This window comes from Camelus bactrianus, chromosome 5, assembly GCF_048773025.1.
Source record: "Camelus bactrianus isolate YW-2024 breed Bactrian camel chromosome 5, ASM4877302v1, whole genome shotgun sequence".
Lineage (NCBI taxonomy): Eukaryota > Metazoa > Chordata > Mammalia > Artiodactyla > Camelidae > Camelus > Camelus bactrianus.
In genome coordinates this window covers 85,763,932-85,781,111 of record NC_133543.1, presented here as the reverse complement: position 1 = coordinate 85,781,111, position 17,180 = coordinate 85,763,932, and the positions used below count along the sequence as shown (strand labels likewise).

The 17,180-nt window shown below is 44.8% G+C and overlaps 1 long non-coding RNA gene across 3 annotated transcripts; it reads left to right on the top strand.

The window, feature by feature from the left end:
• Positions 1-12,440: 12,440 nt before the first annotated feature.
• LOC141577742 (uncharacterized) lies at positions 12,441-14,441 on the top strand. Of its 3 annotated transcripts, none has more exons than XR_012507157.1 (3): positions 12,441-12,722; positions 12,804-12,945; positions 13,145-14,441. It is a non-coding gene; the product is annotated as an uncharacterized LOC141577742 (long non-coding RNA). The 3 variants fall into 3 exon arrangements; XR_012507156.1 differs by having other exon boundaries at positions 12,804-13,416; positions 13,767-14,441; XR_012507155.1 differs by having other exon boundaries at positions 12,804-14,441.
• The last annotated feature ends 2,739 nt before the right edge of the window (positions 14,442-17,180 follow it).

Sequence of the window (17,180 nt, the reverse complement as noted above, 5' to 3'; positions counted from 1 at the left end):
ATTGTAAATGTATTTAACCCCAGCAAAATAACACCCATTGTATTACATTTATATTGTTAATTTGAATTTTATAGATTATATTTCCATTTGAATTCAATTTTTAAAATTTGCATTGTACGTGGTGGAAAGTAGGGATGGATATATAGCCTAAGGGATGTCTACCTGGTTTTATGTGTGTGTACTTAAGTAACCTTATGATAAAACTAATTTCAGTAAACACTGAATTTCACACAATTTTTTACTTTAAATGAGTTGTGTGCATTACCCAAGTAGGGGAAATAGTATTATCTCATTTAGTCTTAAAATTATCTCTGCAAGACACATTATTATTATAAATGAGGAGACTGAGAGTCAGAGGGTTCAAGTAACTTATGCAAAGTCAAACAGCAGTTAAGAGGCCGAGCTGAGATTGTAACCCAGCTCTGTTTGATGCCAATTCCTCTACACACGCAGATTCGAGAGTCACCTTCAGAGACGTGAGAGTACAATTTGTGAATGACGGTTGCGAGGCATAGAAGCAGAGAGGTACAAGGACCTAGACTCATCTGCAATACCTATTTCCAGGCTGCATCACTGCAAAAGAAAACTATGGATTATGGTCTTACTGAAGCAAAGAATTCTACTTGATGAATTTTTAAATCTCCTCTCATCCCCTTAAGTCCGTGTCCCTTACCGGATTTCCACTTCTCCCTGAACATTGCAATTTCAAGAGGTAAGTGGAAACAGTGAGGAGGTCTTTCACATTTTGAAGGAAATGTCTTTTATGGTGATAGGTGCCTGTTTCCCCAAACACCAAAAGCAAGTACCAGTTACCGTTTCCACTGCCGCCGCTTTCAAAAACAAATAACAGCAACAAAAGCCAACAAAATTTGGCTCTAGTCTGCTTGAAGTTTAAACCAGATCTGTGCTTGGTTTCCCAGGCCAAAGTGGGAGATGCAGTTAATTGGGTTTTTAAGTCCTTCATAGCGATAAAGAACAATGGAACAGAGCCCTTCAAAATTAAAACCATGCATTTGGTAGAAAACAGCTCCAGCTCCTGCTTGATTACTACTAGGCATTCTGCTTCTCACATGCTTGGGGCAAACACAGAAAACCCCACAGGCATGGATGGAGAGAGGCTTTCCCTTACAGGATGGAAAGGAGCAGCATCCAGTGGTGTTAGGATCCCCGTGATTCTGGACACCATCAAAAGCCAGGGCTATGGGGGTTCTCATTTCTATAGTCTCACAGGGAGCCCTTTTCTCTTCCAGGAATCCTCTGCAGAGGGAGAGGCTGTGTAGAACTTCCCTGAATGTAATGAATGTCAGCACATTCCCAGCTAGACCACGCGTTCCATTCTTATCAAACGAAACTGACCTTTGCTCCTGCTTGTTCTCTGTGTTCCTCACTGTGATTAATTTCAAGTTCTCAGTCATGCAGGTTTAAGATGGAGCGCCCAGGCCACTCCAGATGACAAATATGTACCTCTGGAATCTCCTCGCCCTTATGGAGAGGTTGTGCGCTAGCTTACAAGAATGAGGATTTTAAGAATAGTTGGCTGACTCTCAAGTCTGCATCCTACAAAATGCTCTGCCCAGGCTAGCCTCTACTTTCATTTGGCAGAGATCTGCCCCTTCCTACTCATTTTTCCATCTAATACCAAGTGACTCAAGTGGGAGTCAGGACCCAAATGAAAGTGTTTAGCACACAATTCAAGATTCTGAAGTATTCTTTCAGCCAACAGAAGCAACCAGAATTCATGAAAGTCCTCAGGTTGGCGTTCAGCGGGCCCCTGAGCCACGCTCAGCCACTAGGCACGCGCGCTAATTGCCCTGCTACACGCTGCTGAGCTTCCTCTAGTGAACAAAACCCTTGTTCCATTCGTCACCACTGTCGGAACGAACAAAGAATACAAACTAAAAGCTGGTCAGAAATTGCTCTTTGCATGTGTATTTCTGCATCAGAACGATTGTTTGAACTCAGATTTCCCCCAAGCTTTGTTAGAGGCTCTAAGCGGTTCAGGTCATGGAGAAGGGGTTAATTCACGTTTCCATCTTTTCCCTTTTCAAAATTAAGTCTCCTTGTGGAGGCACTTTCTTAGGATTCAAAGTAAAAAGGAAAGAAATTGTTCTTATGGGCAGCTGGGGATCCAAATACCCACATGGACAAGTGCTTCTCCCCATCTGCTTTTCTCTGCTTCCCAGGACTGTCATCTCCAGAAGCTTTGGGAGAAATCTCTTTGGAGCATCTGGAGGATCTGTGGATGAAAACATGGATGAAGACAAGACACTGAAAATCCAGGAGCAGAGTCTGGGAGTACAGAATCCTAAATATGGCTGGCTTTCTCCACCCAGCGATACCCTGGCTCTCAAATGATTGCTTTCTGATCACTGCAGTCCCCCAGGTCCAGTCAGTGACAGCACACTCCAGAGTGCCTTCTGCGTCCTGGGAAATCAGAAACAAACAGAAAGGAGCACTTCTCCTTGAGGAGCTCATGGTCTAGTGGGGTAGGAAGAAGCTAACACTGCCTGGAAGAGGTGAAAAAGCATCACTGAGGTGACTTTTTTAAGTTTTAAAATTTTTAATTTATTTTTTTTTTAACAGAGGTATGGGGGATTGAATCCGGGACCTCATGTATGCTAAGCAGGTGTTCTACCACTGAGCTATACCCACCCCCTCACCTCACTGAGGTGATTTTTGAGCTAGGTTTTCAAGGCTGAATAGGAGCTTGCCAAAAACAAAGGAGAAGGCTGAGAGAGCTTTTACAAAGGTAAGGGCTCTAGTCGCTGTGAGATCTGGAGGAGGCAGACGTCACAGATGAGGCCAGGCAGACAGGGTCAGGTCAGGAAGGCTATCGTCTCATAAACCGAGGGATGAGGTGGTGTGATGAACAGCAGTTGAGGGGGAAGTCTTGGGGTCGGAGGATTTCAGGGGGAGAGAGACGAGATGTGAGATTTGTGACTTAGTCTCAGCAAGCACTGATGAAGGCTGGGACAAAGGCAGTGACAACAGGATTGGAGGGGAAAAAGTCACATTTCAAAGATTTTTTTGAGGTGGAAATGACAAGACTGGATGTGGATGAGGAATGAGAAGTCCTCAGAGTTTCTAGTTTGGGGGACTAGGCTGATGATGGCATGGTGGCAGATCTGAAAGAAGTTCCTCTCTCCCTCTCTCTCTCTGTCTCTCTCTCTGTCTGTCTCTCTCTGTCTGCCTGTTCATCTCTCTTTGTCTCTCTCTTTTTCTGCCTCTGTCCTTTCTGCTGACCTGTATTTCTCTGTGACACTCTATCTCTGTCTTCCTCTCTTGTTTGCTCAGCTTCTCTCTACATGGCAGCTCCGTTCTCTCTCTCTCTAAGGACCAACTTCTTCACCACCCACATCTGCTCTGCTCCCTGGTCGCTTCAGAGAACAGGTGCCTTTGACTTTCCACAACCCTTGTTCAATCCCATGAAATTCCGTCACTTTCCATTACCTGCTCATGATAAAATTCGTCCCATGTTTCTTCATTCAAATAGGACCTAACTAGATGAGCTCTTCTTTCTGTGCTGGTTCAGAGAGTTATTTACCCTAGATACTTACCAGAATCAGCTGAAGAGCTTTTAAAAAAAACCCAAGCATGTGCCCACCCTGGACCCCTCGACTCAGAGTCTTTGGGGATAGAAAGCAAAGCATGTGTATTTGTTTTAAAATTCCAGTGGTGATACTGATTCCCAAAACGGACTGAACCCACTGCCATCGGTGACAAGTCACAGGTTATGGTTCAAAGTACAGACCTTGGGTCAGGTGCTCATACTTATTCCAGTTTTCAGCTGGAGAGGGAAGAGCTGGGGCGGAGAGGAGCAGGGCATACAAAGCATGACCTTCCAGGGGCTGAGAGTAGCAGGCTCCTCCCTGAACAGGCTGTGGTCATACAGGCACGGTGAACTGTGTTTGCTTCGGGAGTCTTGGGAGGGTAAAATGTTAAAGCATAGTTTACGGTGCCTTCTCATGGGTTCCGTGGTAGACGGCAGAGGAGGCCTCCTCTAATCTAAATGGGAGGAGTCGGTGAGGGAAAGCTTCCTGGCCAGGTGACACCAGAGCTGAACCTTGGGGGAGCATTAATGATCGTTCTGGTGACGAAGATGAGAAACAGGACCACAGGCAGAGGAGAACAGCATATTCAAGGCACAGAAGGAGATTTAGGGCCAGGATGGCATGATAAGCCCACACTTTGAGCATCCTCTGCCTCCCTTTCCCAAACCTGCAGAAATAGCTCAGAAAGGGCCTCAAATTCTTTATTCTGGAAGGGAGTTAAGTTTCTGGCGGAACTTGAAAGGGTGTTCAAGCCAGAACAGGATGAACTGTGAGAGGGCGCTGGGAGATGAAACTGGAGAGGTGTGCTGAGGCCTGATGTTGAAGCTTCGTGGTCAGTTCATTAGAATGGTGGTTTCCGTTTAGTAAGCAACTGCATGCCAGGCACTTCGTGTGCATTATTTCATTTAATCTTCACAGAACCTAGAAAGTCCATGTTACTGTACTCGTGTTGTACCCAAGGAAACAGAGCCTCAGTAAACTTTACTCACTTGTCACGGCCAGAAACCTAGAAAGTGGCAAAGCTGGATTTTGAACCTAATCATTCAAGTTTTCTGCCTTAAATTAAAAAAAAAAAAAAAAAAAAAAAAAAAAAAAAAAAAAAAAAGGAGGAGGAGGAGGGTGGGAGGAGTGCTATATTTGGAAATGAAAGAAAAGAAGAGACCAATGTTTATGTGGCTTATGATATTGCCTGTCAGGGTCATTTCAGCACTCAAGTAGTTTAAGGTATTCATAATCATATCTGTAGAGATAAATGCTATAAATATTCTGTATCCTGTATTTTTGTTCTTTTCAAACATTTTAGCTGTTTTCATTAAGCAGAAACTGGTGTGGATGCCCAGAATGTAAAATCAATGAAAGAGGGGCATCTCAGGGTGTTTGGAGGTGGCAGGTTGAAGAGTCATCAGCATCCTTCCGTCTTTCCTCTCAACCGTTTCCCCAAACCTCAGGGACTCTTCGGCTCTAGGCTATGGCCAAATAATTTTTAGAATCCTCAACATTTGTCTACATACTGCTCAAGCAAACAAACGCCATGTGTGGGTGACAGAGGTGCATCTTTGCCAAGGTGGGGTGCTGTGGCCATGCAGGAGGGCCCTGGCCACCTGGTGGACCCACTCTTGTGTTGTCCTGGGTGCTCCTGTGACCTAGAGGAGGACGGTACCAATCACATACCTAGTTTAATGCCTACCAGCAGGGCAGCCACCTACTTAGAGAGGTCCTGACTTTTTATCCTCAGAGTCACAGAAGCAAACAGTGAGGTTAAACCTTACTTTGGATCGGAGATTGCCAAAACTGTTTTGGGTGGAATCCCCAGTTTGTCACAGCAAATGATAAAGTCACCCAGGGATAATGCCCTGTTGCTGGCTCTCTTTGCTCATTTTAGGATTTTTTCCCAAGGGGTAGAGGGCAGAAAGCATCATAAAGTAATTCACACCTATTCAAACATAAATTACTTCATTGCCAGTACAAACCACTCTTAAATCCCTGCTCATTTGGGGGAATAAGGATGGTTTAGCACAGACCACTGTGGTGGCCAGTGGCCTGGTTTGCTGGGATGGAAGAGTCTCTGAGGAGTGGGATTTTCAGAAAGTCCTAGGAAAATCAAAACAAATTGGTCACCTTACCACAGCTCAACACATCACAAAACTTTAGGGTGTTAACTGACCACATTTAGGGCCAGATGCTTTGGAGTTCAAAGAGAACAGATCACTTTTACATTTATTTTAAATGTATGATTTCACAACTAAGTCAAAGAATTTATGTTGCAAACTCAATACACTCATTGTCTCAATGCAAAGAAACAATTTTATAATCCAATTAAATATGTATGAATATTCACTTACTGCTTGTGATTGTTAATTTTGTATGTTACATGGCTAGGTCATGGTACCCAGATATTTGGTCAAACATTATTCTGGATGCTTTCATGAAGGTATTTTTAGATAAGATTAACATTTAAATCAGTAGACTGAGTGATGCAGACCACCTGCCACGAGGTGGGTGGGCCTCACCCAATCAGTTGAAGGACTTAATAGAAAAAAGACAGATGTCCTCTGATGAGGAATAACTTCTGCCAGCAGACTGCCTTTGGACTCAAATTGCTACTGTTCCCTGGGTCTTCAACCTACCCTGCAGATCTTGAACTTGTATCTCCACAGTTGTGTGAGCCAATTCCTTAAAATAAATCTCTCATCTATATCTCTCCCTCATTCTCTCTCTCTCTCTCTCTCTCACACACACACACACACACACACACACACATCCTATTCTGTTTCTCTAGAGAAACCTAACAAATATACCGCTAATACACAATTTAAGTCCTATCTTCCAAATAACTAGTTTTATAATTACCAGGAATAAAAAAAAAAGTCTTATAAAAAAAAAAAAAGTCTTACTAGAAACTAATAACCTGATCAAGTTGCTTGTTTGGACCTTAGAAATTTAGAGGGATTTTCTAGCATAGACCTAGGATTCTGCAGTAACCATTTTTCATCCCATAGATATTTATTGAGTCCTCCTATAGTTCATCATACCCTTGTATATTTTGAATAAAAACTCATTTACTACATGAGCAGAAACTGCAGGAGTAGTGGGTAGGGAGATCTGTACAGGTATCCAGCTTAGTTCACTGAATCTTGACTTGTCACATAGACTGGATTTTTCTTGATTCTTTGGGTTCATTGTCTTTACTTTCTAAGCCTCAAGTACATCCCATTCCATGGCCACCTGAATGTCAATCCACTGACTTATCAGTATAGAGATCCCAAAGACAAAGTTCTAGTTTTCCTTTCTCTTTCTCTTCAATTCGGATTTAAACAAGCTAACAGGTATTTATTCTCCTCTTGGAAACTCCCCACATTGCTTTTGTGAGTTCTTCTGAGAAGAAAAGTTTAAGTTTTCTTCCTTTTACCCTGTACCACTGTCATTTGTGTGTTGTGTATGTACACACACACCCATTTGAGTTTTTATTTAACAGAAACAAAACGTACAGAAGTCCCCTTTTCTACATTCCACACCTTGGTTCTGAGGTGGCTGATCTAGTTGACAGGAAGTCTAGTCTTTCCTTGATGACTCTGTACTTCTTGTCTGTTTTTTTTGGGGGGGGGCGGTAATTAGGTTTTTATTTATTTATTTTTAAATGGAGGTACTGGGGATTGAACCCAGGGCTTTGTGCATGCTAAGCAGGCACTCTACCACTGAGCTATACCCTCCTCCTCTCAATTTTTTTTTTGGGGGGGGTGGATATTTAGGTTTATTTATTTATTTATTTGGAGGTTCTGGGGATTAAACTCAGGACCTCATGCATGCTAGGCATGTGCTAAACCACTGAATTATACCCTCCCCCTGTATTTCTTGGCAGAAACTTGATGGGCAAGACTCAGTTCTGCTGAACATCAAGGACGCTTTAGATTTTTAGCCAATTGATACCCCGGGGGCAGCAGGTGCAGGCTCTTCTTGCTGTTCCTAGAACCGACGTTGGAATCAAGAACTGGCTTTTGCACCCCTCCTCCCCGGCCTCCTCCCCTCCCCCACCCCAGGGCCTCCCTAGTTACACTTTATCATGACTTACTGTTGGGCTGGTTTCACAGAAACACCTTGATTCTTCCCTTGCTGATGAGAAGCATCATGACAGAGTCTGAGAGTGAGCACGATGCTGGCAACATGACATGTGTCACAGGCAGCCCAAAGAAGGGGGGAGGAGAGGTCTGTTGTGATCCCTCTCTAGGGCTACTCTGATCTGAAACCCTGACTTTATTATCCATATGATAATAAGAAGTTCTTACTTTCCCCAAAAGGGGAAATTCAAGTCAAGTCCTTTGAGGCAATGGTCAGTTGTAATCTCTTCAAAGGCTTAAAGAAGGTTAACAAACCCAGCTACAGCCCTTGCTGCCCCAGCTGATCCTGGTGCAGTGCTGGCACTCACCATTTCCGGACCACTCATTCTAGATTTTCCTTACCCTTGACCAACATTTTGGTCTGGTGTGCTTGCTTGCCTGGTGTGGTGACACAGACCTTCATTTCTGAAGGGTTTCGGCCCCTGGTTGCCTTATTCCTATCAAATCATTTTTGATGCATTGCCCTTTAAAAGCTCTTATTGGACTCACAAGGGCCAAGAGAAGTTCCAGGGAATCCCTTGGGCTCTAGACACACTCCTCTCTGTAGCAGCGACCCTCACTCCTCAAGGGGATCATCGATCCTATCTGCCCGTGTAGTAACTATTTTTTTGCCTAGGTTCATTAGCATATGGAGCCCCAAGTGGTCAGGTGGTAGCTGTAGCCCTCAGTTCAGTGGAATCCTTGGTAGAAGAGTTCCCACCCTGTGAGGTAGAACATCCAATTTAGCAGACTAAGTCTGTGGAGATGAGAAGCTCAAATTCTGTAAGTAGGTCACTTGAAGTTATGGTGGAACAGGGTCAACCCTATATCACATGGGATATCTGTCTGTCTGTCTATCTATCTGTCTATCTATCTAATCAATTACACCATGAAAGACAGCACCCTAGCCCCAACAGGTGTCGTCCCTTTGCTGGCACCTTAGCTGAGATTTCCAAAGGCCATTCCACTGCTCCGTCGAGCTAGTTGCTTCTGAGTGAGAGAATGCATTTTAAAACCAGTGAACTCTATGGCCACGAGCCTGTGGTTGCACTTCCTTCATTGTAAGATACGTCCTTTACTCTGAGGAAATGTCATATGTATAGTGTTAGTAGATCAGGCTTTCTGTGGGTCCTTAGGTGGTGTTGTTGGCACAGGTACTGAGGGCAGGGAGAGCAAATCCATCTCCAGAGTATCAATTTAGGAAAGTTTGAGTCACTGCTCTCTCTGAGGTAGAAGAGGTCTGATGTGACTGACTGGCCACCAGCTGACTGGCCAGTCTTATCAACACTGAGGCCACATCAGAGGCTCAGCTTCGGTCTCTATCCTGCAGGCAGGGAACTCAGCAGCAGCAGAGCTAGACCGGCCTTCTGGACAGGGAGCCCGGGTCTTTTTGATCCATGCTTAGTTTCCATTCTTACTGTTGGTTTCATGGCCCCTCTGCACGAGCACTGGATGACTCAGTAAGAAGCTGACTGACACTCATCGTCTCCTTGGTTGCTGAGAGCTTTGTATGAGAATGTTGTTCTCTGGTGGATATTAACGTGTGATAAAAGATCTGCATGCATTGTGTTCACTCCCATTAGTCTATGTACATACATTTCTGGTAGACATCCTTGTCTCATGTCTTGTTCCTTCTAAGTACTGACCATTTGATCAAATCATTTTCTGCTGCTCAGGACTCAATATATATACTTTCCTCAGGTTGCTTCTTCTTGAACAGGAAGTGGATAACCAATGCATTGCTCTTAATTCCGTCAAGTGGGAGGATTTCTCTTAACCATGCCCCTTCAGGGTCAGTCTCGCTTCTGGCTAGCACCAACATATTATATTTTCCCTCTTGTGAGCCAGGCCAAAGTCCTTTCTTCCTCTGACAGTGGCCACAGGGAATCCCCAACACTGCCGTAGGTGTAGCTGGAAGGAAGTTACTGGTACAAGAGAGTTAGGCAAAATGAGCCTCGGCCACCTGCCTATGTAATTTAGTCAGGTGCTCTAGGCTGACCTCAGTCTAACCCTGAATGTGCCCCTTCCATTAGGTCATAAATTTTGTCATCCCCACCTGGCCCAGTGACTTGGTGGATCTGATAACACTCAGCTCATGATGTGAAACAGCTGCTGTCTCACAGTCACTTGGTGTTCCATGATGATGACTATATTTTTATTTGTGACGAGTGTCATGCTATTTTTCCAAAGAGGGAGTTGTTCTAGGCCACAAAAAATGCAAGTGGGCTCCAAAATCTTAAGGGTCTGTCTGTGATACGATTCTTCTAATGAGAGTTTTCAGAGTCCCTGCAGTGTTATTACCCACAGGTCCCTTTAGGACCTTCAAAGCTGATGAATCACACAGCTCAAGTGGCAGGGCAGCTGTCACCGCAGAGACTGGCGCAGAGCCCTTTCTCCTCTGGGCCACATTTGAAACTGGCCCTTCTTTATATGGATCTGATTGATAAAGTGAGAGAGTGAGAACCCACACAGTATTCTAGCTGGCTGTCTCTCCGTCTCACTCCTAGCGTGGTCATGATCCATTACTCACCAGCAGCGATCCCTGTGGATCTGGGTGGCACATGAGCTGGGCCTCATACAGTCATCTCCCCTTCAACGAAATAAAGCTTGATGTTAAAGTTAAGCCTGCTTAAAAGTGCGGCAAGTTGGTACCCTACCTCTCTTAATGAGAACCTTTCCTCATTTCATAATTTCATAGACTCACAGGACTGGAAAGTTCTGTGCAAATCATTTGGTTCTGCTCCATATATTTCAGGTGAGATGAGAGCTTTACAAAGCTTAGGTGATCCTCTCCAGCCAGCAGTAAGTGGAGAAGAGGGACCACTTCCCTCCAGAACAGGCTTCATTCTGTGATACCACACTGATAAGGCGGTGAAGGGGGGTTAGCTGGCACCACTTTTGTCTTTATCAAAGTGTTTTGAAGGTATTGGTTTAGTGAGGTAACGTCTAGGAACTGTTTTAAGAACATTAGAGGAAAGATGTTATGTAATTTTGAAGTACTGCTGTTGGTTTTGGAACAAAAATTCTTTCCACAATACTAGCTTGCCTTGGTGGTGAATCGAAGTGTTACAAGAACCTATATTTCCAGAGGCGAGACCTCATCTTCGTATGTGAAATAGAGTGTAAGGCAGAGAAGGAGGTGCAATAAACAAAGGTGAGTATGTCACGTGGAGGTACTGCCTCCCCTGAATTCCAAATCTGTGTTAAACACCCTCAGGGATTGGCTGGGAGGTGTCCTCCCTATGTTCTAGGTCCACACCTAAGTGGAAACGTGGCATTCTGTGCCCTCTTGAGCAAAGCTATTGAAGAAGCATGCACAGCTGTCTTAAAGGTCAATATGCCCCTAGAATAGAAATCTTTGTTCCTTGAAAATAGCCTCATTTCTAACCAATCTACTTTCTTTGCCCTTGGTGGACACATTGACTTCAGTGACATCTGGAGTTGCCTCCTGACAGGCGCACTGACAGCATAAAGATCTGAACTCCACCTTCCAACACCTTCATTTCTGGAGCTACAGAAGCTGCGCGAGGGTGTACCAAACTTTCACTTTATGTTCCAAATAATATCCTGGGAAACTTCTTGTTTTTATTTCCTGCCTGAGAAAATTAAAAAAATAATCCTGGCTTGCTAAAATCTGTTTTCTATCATGTCTTAAATGAACCTGGCACCAATTTACTGGAATATCTGCCCCAGCTCTGTGGGAGGAAACTGATGAGCTGGCTTCGAATTTCCACGAGTGGATGCCAACCACGGTGCACTCTGGTGCTGCTTTCGGATGCTTTTTGGCAAGGGCAGAGTCTCGCTTCTGATTTCACAGCAAATCAAACCCTGAATGAGAAGACAGCTGTAGATAGAGGAAAACAGCATCTCTTCAACCTGTCAGCTCTTCTTCTATCTCTCCCCACCACAGAAGCATCCGTTGACATGCAAGAGGAATAATACAGATTAAATGCAATTCAGTGAAGTGTGAGAAAAAGCATAGGGAGTTTCCAGGCAGGCAAGACTGTCACATCAGCAGTGCAAGTAAAGCGTTTCAACTAGTGTTTCCATCGTAGAAAAGATGCTCACTTCCAGGGCCTGCCAGGTGCTACTTGGGCTCCTGAAAACCCCTCGTGGAATGGAAGTAATAGCACACATTTTTGTGCAGGTGGAATTTCCTTTTTTAAATCCCTTTTAGCTTGAGAAAGGCTATTGCCCTTCTGTGGCACCGTGATGCCGAAGCCTGAGTATACAATCACGCACTTCTTTGGTTGTTTCCTGAATTATGCAGGGTGTTCTTTCCAGTGAATTCTCCTTTGGAGGCTTTCTGAAATGTCAGGGTCTATTACCTGCTGCCTAGGAAAATCCATTATAGGCTTGCACACGTAGAGCCAAAAAATCAGACTTCACCCACTAACGGAGACCGGGCCAGGGCTGCAGAACTGGACCCCCTAGAAGTGTGCTTTTTTGTCTGTTTGTTTGTTTTTCTCCCTTTCTTTTTATATGAAGAAAGCTTGTTGAATGTACATGCCTCTCAGATCTGGCAGGTGCAGCAAAGCCTGCAGAAATCCAGGAGGGGCAATCCCAGAGCCTTTGATAGATATTCGAGGACTTTCTGCCTCTCCTTGAACCTGCGCCCTCATGTATGGTCAGGCCGGTCAAGACGGCTGCGCTCTTGCTCTCTGTATCCCTGCTCCACCAGCCTCTTGCTTCACTCACATGACTATTCAATCCTCTTGATTATTGGGCTTAATCAGTAGCTGCCTCCGTGCTTGCCCCGCCCCAGCCACTGGTTTCCCTGGTAACTGATGAGCCACCTGACATCAATTCCCCCTGTAAATGGTAGCCTCGTTCTCCCCGGAGTAGCAAAGATCGCCGCCACGTCCTGCCTGCCATCCGCTGTACCCGGTGCAGGTGTCGCTCCAGGATCCTTTGTCTCGGACTTGTAAGATCCCCTCCTTTCAGTAAACCATTGATGTCTCTGCCACTGTCTCCAGGCTCTTTCTCCAGTCTTGAGGCTGGGCATGCACAAGGCTGGCAGGCCTGCAAGGGGCAGCCCAACAGTCTGTGAACCAGCCAGGACACCGAGGAAACTCCCGTGAGTGCCGCAATGTTGGGAAATAGGACAGGGAAGGCAAAGTTGCGGGGATAATCATGGCTTCCCGCTGTCCCCTAACAGGTGGGGCCCTGTGGCAGCTGACCACCATGACAGACATCTTTCTCTTCCATTATATGGTTGATATCCTGTTAACCTTAGAGTCTCTCTCCAGTTTGAAAGTAGCCGCCCCACATTCATGGCTCTGACTCCATGGGGATGACTGGTGAGTATAGACAAAACGCAAGGGCCTGGATTATCTGTTAAATACTTGGGTGTTATCTGGTGGGTGAGACAAGTATACCCCCAACCCACCACATCGATAGCGACCAGTGACCATGAAGTTCAGGAATGGGCTGATAAAAATGACATATGCTGTCATTTCCACCTGTCTTACAACCCCACTGTTGCCGACCTATGAACAGACCACTGAACAATTGACGAGGGAAGCCGCTTTCTCAGCATGTGGACCAGGAGGCTAACTCAAGCCCTACGAACCAGGACTGCACATTCCAGGAGCAATTGTCCCAGTGCCTACGCCATGTTAACCCAGAGGCAACCAGTCAACCCAATCCAAGTTCAACTGTTGACCAGCAAAGGACTGTTGCCAACTATCAGTCAGAACAATTCACTTTTGCCCTTGTCACAGGATCGACCCCCAAGTGAACACATTATAGAATGGCCCTGGGACTGGCAGGTAAGTCCCCGGTGGTTTGGGTTTGCCACACTGTGGGGAGTAGGATTAGAAAGGGACTTACAGGTTTCCCTTGGCTTCTATCCGGCCGCACCTAGACTACCGGGCCCCCTGCTGGAGACAGACCCATTATGTTAACCCTACGGTCTGTTGTTAAACCACCTCTCCAGTCCTCAGTCCTCGGCATCAGCTGTGGGGACTGAGGGTGGACAGGCGGGAGGAACTGCAGGCTAGGATGAAAACCACAGGCAGGGGCGGTGTTATCTCAGAATGCTGGTACTGCTTGTATTTTGCTTAATGGTCACGAACTCACCTGTTTTGTGCCTCTTCAACATCTTACACTTTGTCCCTAGTCTGAGCAGCAGGAAGCTGTTCTAGGGCTGGGCGACAGTGGTGGCTTCACTGCGAGATGAGTCTGATTGCTGGGTCTACAGCGAGATGCCATTGTGGTCCTCCTCTGGATTGCCGTGAAAAATTGATCTGGTAAGCGCCTGACTCCAAAGTTTGCCCACCTCTTGGTGAACTACTACCTTTTGTACACTAGGTTTCTTACTCTTGATAATTGGCTGCGGGAGTCTCTCCTGCATTTGTAGTATTTGGTTGCACCACACTTCTACATTCCTGACCCCAGGGATATCATGGAAGGAGGGCAGACCCAGATTGTAAGGACTGTGCGGGGTGCGTAGGGGTGGAGCGTGTGGTCAGGCCACTCGAGATGGCTGTGCTCTTGATCTCTGTACACCCCTGCTCAGCCGACCCCTGCTTCACTCACATGACTATCCAATCTCTTAATTGTCGGGCTTCATCGATAACTGGCTTCCTGCTTGCCCCGCCCCAGCTGCTGGTTTCCCTGGTAACTGATGAGCCACCTGACATCAATTCCCCCTGTAAATGGTAGCCTCCTCCCCCAGGCAGCGAAGATGGCTGCCACGTCCTGCCTGCCGTCTGCTGTACACGGTGAGGTGTCACGCCAGGCTCCTTGGTCTCGGATGTGTAAGATCCCCCGTGCAGTAAATCATTGATGTCTCTGTCGCTGTCTCCTGGCTCTTTCTTCGGTCTTCAGGCTGGGTGACTACGAGGCTTGCAGACCTATAGGGTGCAGCCCAACACCTAAGTAGAGCAGTCTGAGTAACAGCACTAGCAGTATTCCTGGGGTGTCTCTGAGATTAGGTGTTGTCTCCAAGCACGCACTACAGGGCCTGACCTGCCACATGAGCACAGATGCGGAGTTATCTCCAAAACGAGGGGCAGGAGTGTTCATGGGTGCTATGCTAGAGCAGACAAACTGTCTTGGACACGTATGTACAAGTGCAAAACTGTAGTGTAGTATCAAAACCAGGATATTGGCCCTGATAATCTCTTCATCGCATGTATAGTAATGGTATCATTAATAAAACACAAATGTAAATATGTATATATTTTAAGAAATAAAGCTGTAGATATTTATGAATGCATATGCATGAGGGAATTAATCATAATAGTGAAATGGAAAAAACTAAAAATTATGGTGTATCTCTTAAAAACCAAAGCTCAAATGATTGTTGAGTGTTGGGATTAGAGGTGATTTTTAATTTTATTTTCCTGTTATGTCTATATTTTTTCTTTTCTACAATTTAATATTACCTTTATAATAAAAATTAAAGGTCAAAAAAAACCCTTTCCTTTGGGTATGATATGGATACAGCCTGAGAGTAAACATAAAAATATCTAGAATGGTCAGAATTACCTTCAAAAGGGCCTAGTTGAGTTTTCTGTCATGTGTTGTCAGTTGGAATAACAGTGTCTATGTATACACGTTTTTCTAGTTGAGTTAGTTACAGGCTCACAAGCACTTGTAAGGAACAGAGCAGAGATCCCTTGCACGCTGGACCCGGCTTCGCCCAGAGGTAACACTCTGCTAAACTGTCATCACAGCCAGCACACGGACATTGATGTGATCCACCGACCTTATTCAGATTTTCCCAGTTTTACTTGTGCTCATTTGTCTGTGTGCCTGTGGGTGCACACACACTCGTGTACTGAGTCCCACGTGATCTTATGACCTGTGTAGGGCTGTGACCACCGTGGGTAAGACACTGAACAGTTTCAGCACCAGAAGGACCCCTCACACTGTTGCCCTTCCGTCACTACACCCACCTTCCTCATGCCACCTCCCCAGTCTCTCCTCTCTGTCAACCGCTAACCTGCTGCTCCATTTCTAAAATTTCAAAATGTTATTTCAAAATGTTATACAGATTGGATTATATACGATGTAGCCTTTTGGAATTGGCTGTTTTCACTCAGCATAAATCCCTGGAGATTTGTCCAAGTTGCAGCCACGACAGCAGTCCATTCCCTTTCATTGGTTAGCAGTACTCCATGTTTACATGAGCCGCTGTGTAACCATTCACCTGTTGAAGGACACCGGGTTGATTCCTAGTTAGGGCCATTACAAGCAAAGCTGCTATGAACATGTGTGTACAGGTTTCTGTGTGACCGGACGTTTTCATTTTTTTGGAATAAATACTCTAGGAATGCAATTGTTGGGTGATATGATAGCTGCATGTAGTTTTATAAGAAACTTCCAAACTGTTCCAAAGTGGCTGTATCATTTTACATTCCCAACAGCAATGTATGAGTTATCCAGCTTCCCCTTATGCTCCCCAGCATTTGGTACTGTCACTTTTTTATTTCAGTCATTCTGATAGTTAAGTAGTGATAGCTCATTGTGGTTTCAGTGTGCACTTCCCTAACGGCCAATGATGTTGACCACCTTTTCAAGTGCTTGTTTGTTATCTGTATATACTCTTTGGTGAAATATCTATTTTATGTCTTTTTGCCCCTTTTAAAATTGGATTGTTTGCTTTAAGTTCTGAGTTTTGATTTCAAAATGTAGCATATTACAGATATTAGCCTTTTGCTACATAGATAATTGGCAGATATTTCCTCCGAGTTTATAACTTTTCATCCACTTCACATGCTTCACATGGGCTCTCACAGAGCAAGTTTTCAATTTTATAAAGTCCAATTTGTTGATTTTTCCTTTTATAGATCATGATTTTGGTACCAAGTCTAAAAACTCTACCTAGACTTAGGTCTCAAAGACTCTGTTTTTGCTAAAAGTCTTACAGTTTTATGCTTTACAGTTAAGTCTATGATCCATTTTGAGTTAATTTCTGAATGGTGTGTGAGACTTAGGTCAAGACTCATTTCTTTCTTTTCTTCTCTTCCCTTTCCCTTGCTCTCTCTCACTTTTCCTACGATGCCCAACTGCTCCAGCACCATTTATTGAAAGGCTGTCCTATCTCTATTGAATTGCTTTCTTACCTTTGTCAAAAATCATATAAAAATGTATGGGTCTATTTCAGGGTGTCAACACCATTTTGACACAGCACCCTCTTCACATGGAGAGGTAGAAAATGAGGACTTCCTGCTTTACTGTGCATGAAAGAAGAGGGGTCTCTGTGGGGTTATTGGTGTAAGGGAGCCAAATGGAGAATCAGTGACTGAGCACAGGATGGGACCCACAGAGGGAACATCTGCCTGGCTACTGTTGAAACATCAAACCTGAGCTTAAAAAAAAATCACTCTTGCTTAAGGCATACAGCAGAAGATTGTGGTCAGTTCTCTGCCTCTCTTTTGTCTCTTACTGTTTTAATTGCTTAAAACAGACGGGGCTCTTTGATTCCTCCACTATTTTCTGTTACAGATGATCAAAGACTAATTTTTAGGATATCTCTTTGAACTCTCAGTGTTTGCCAGAGGCTACAATTATCACCTTCAAAGTG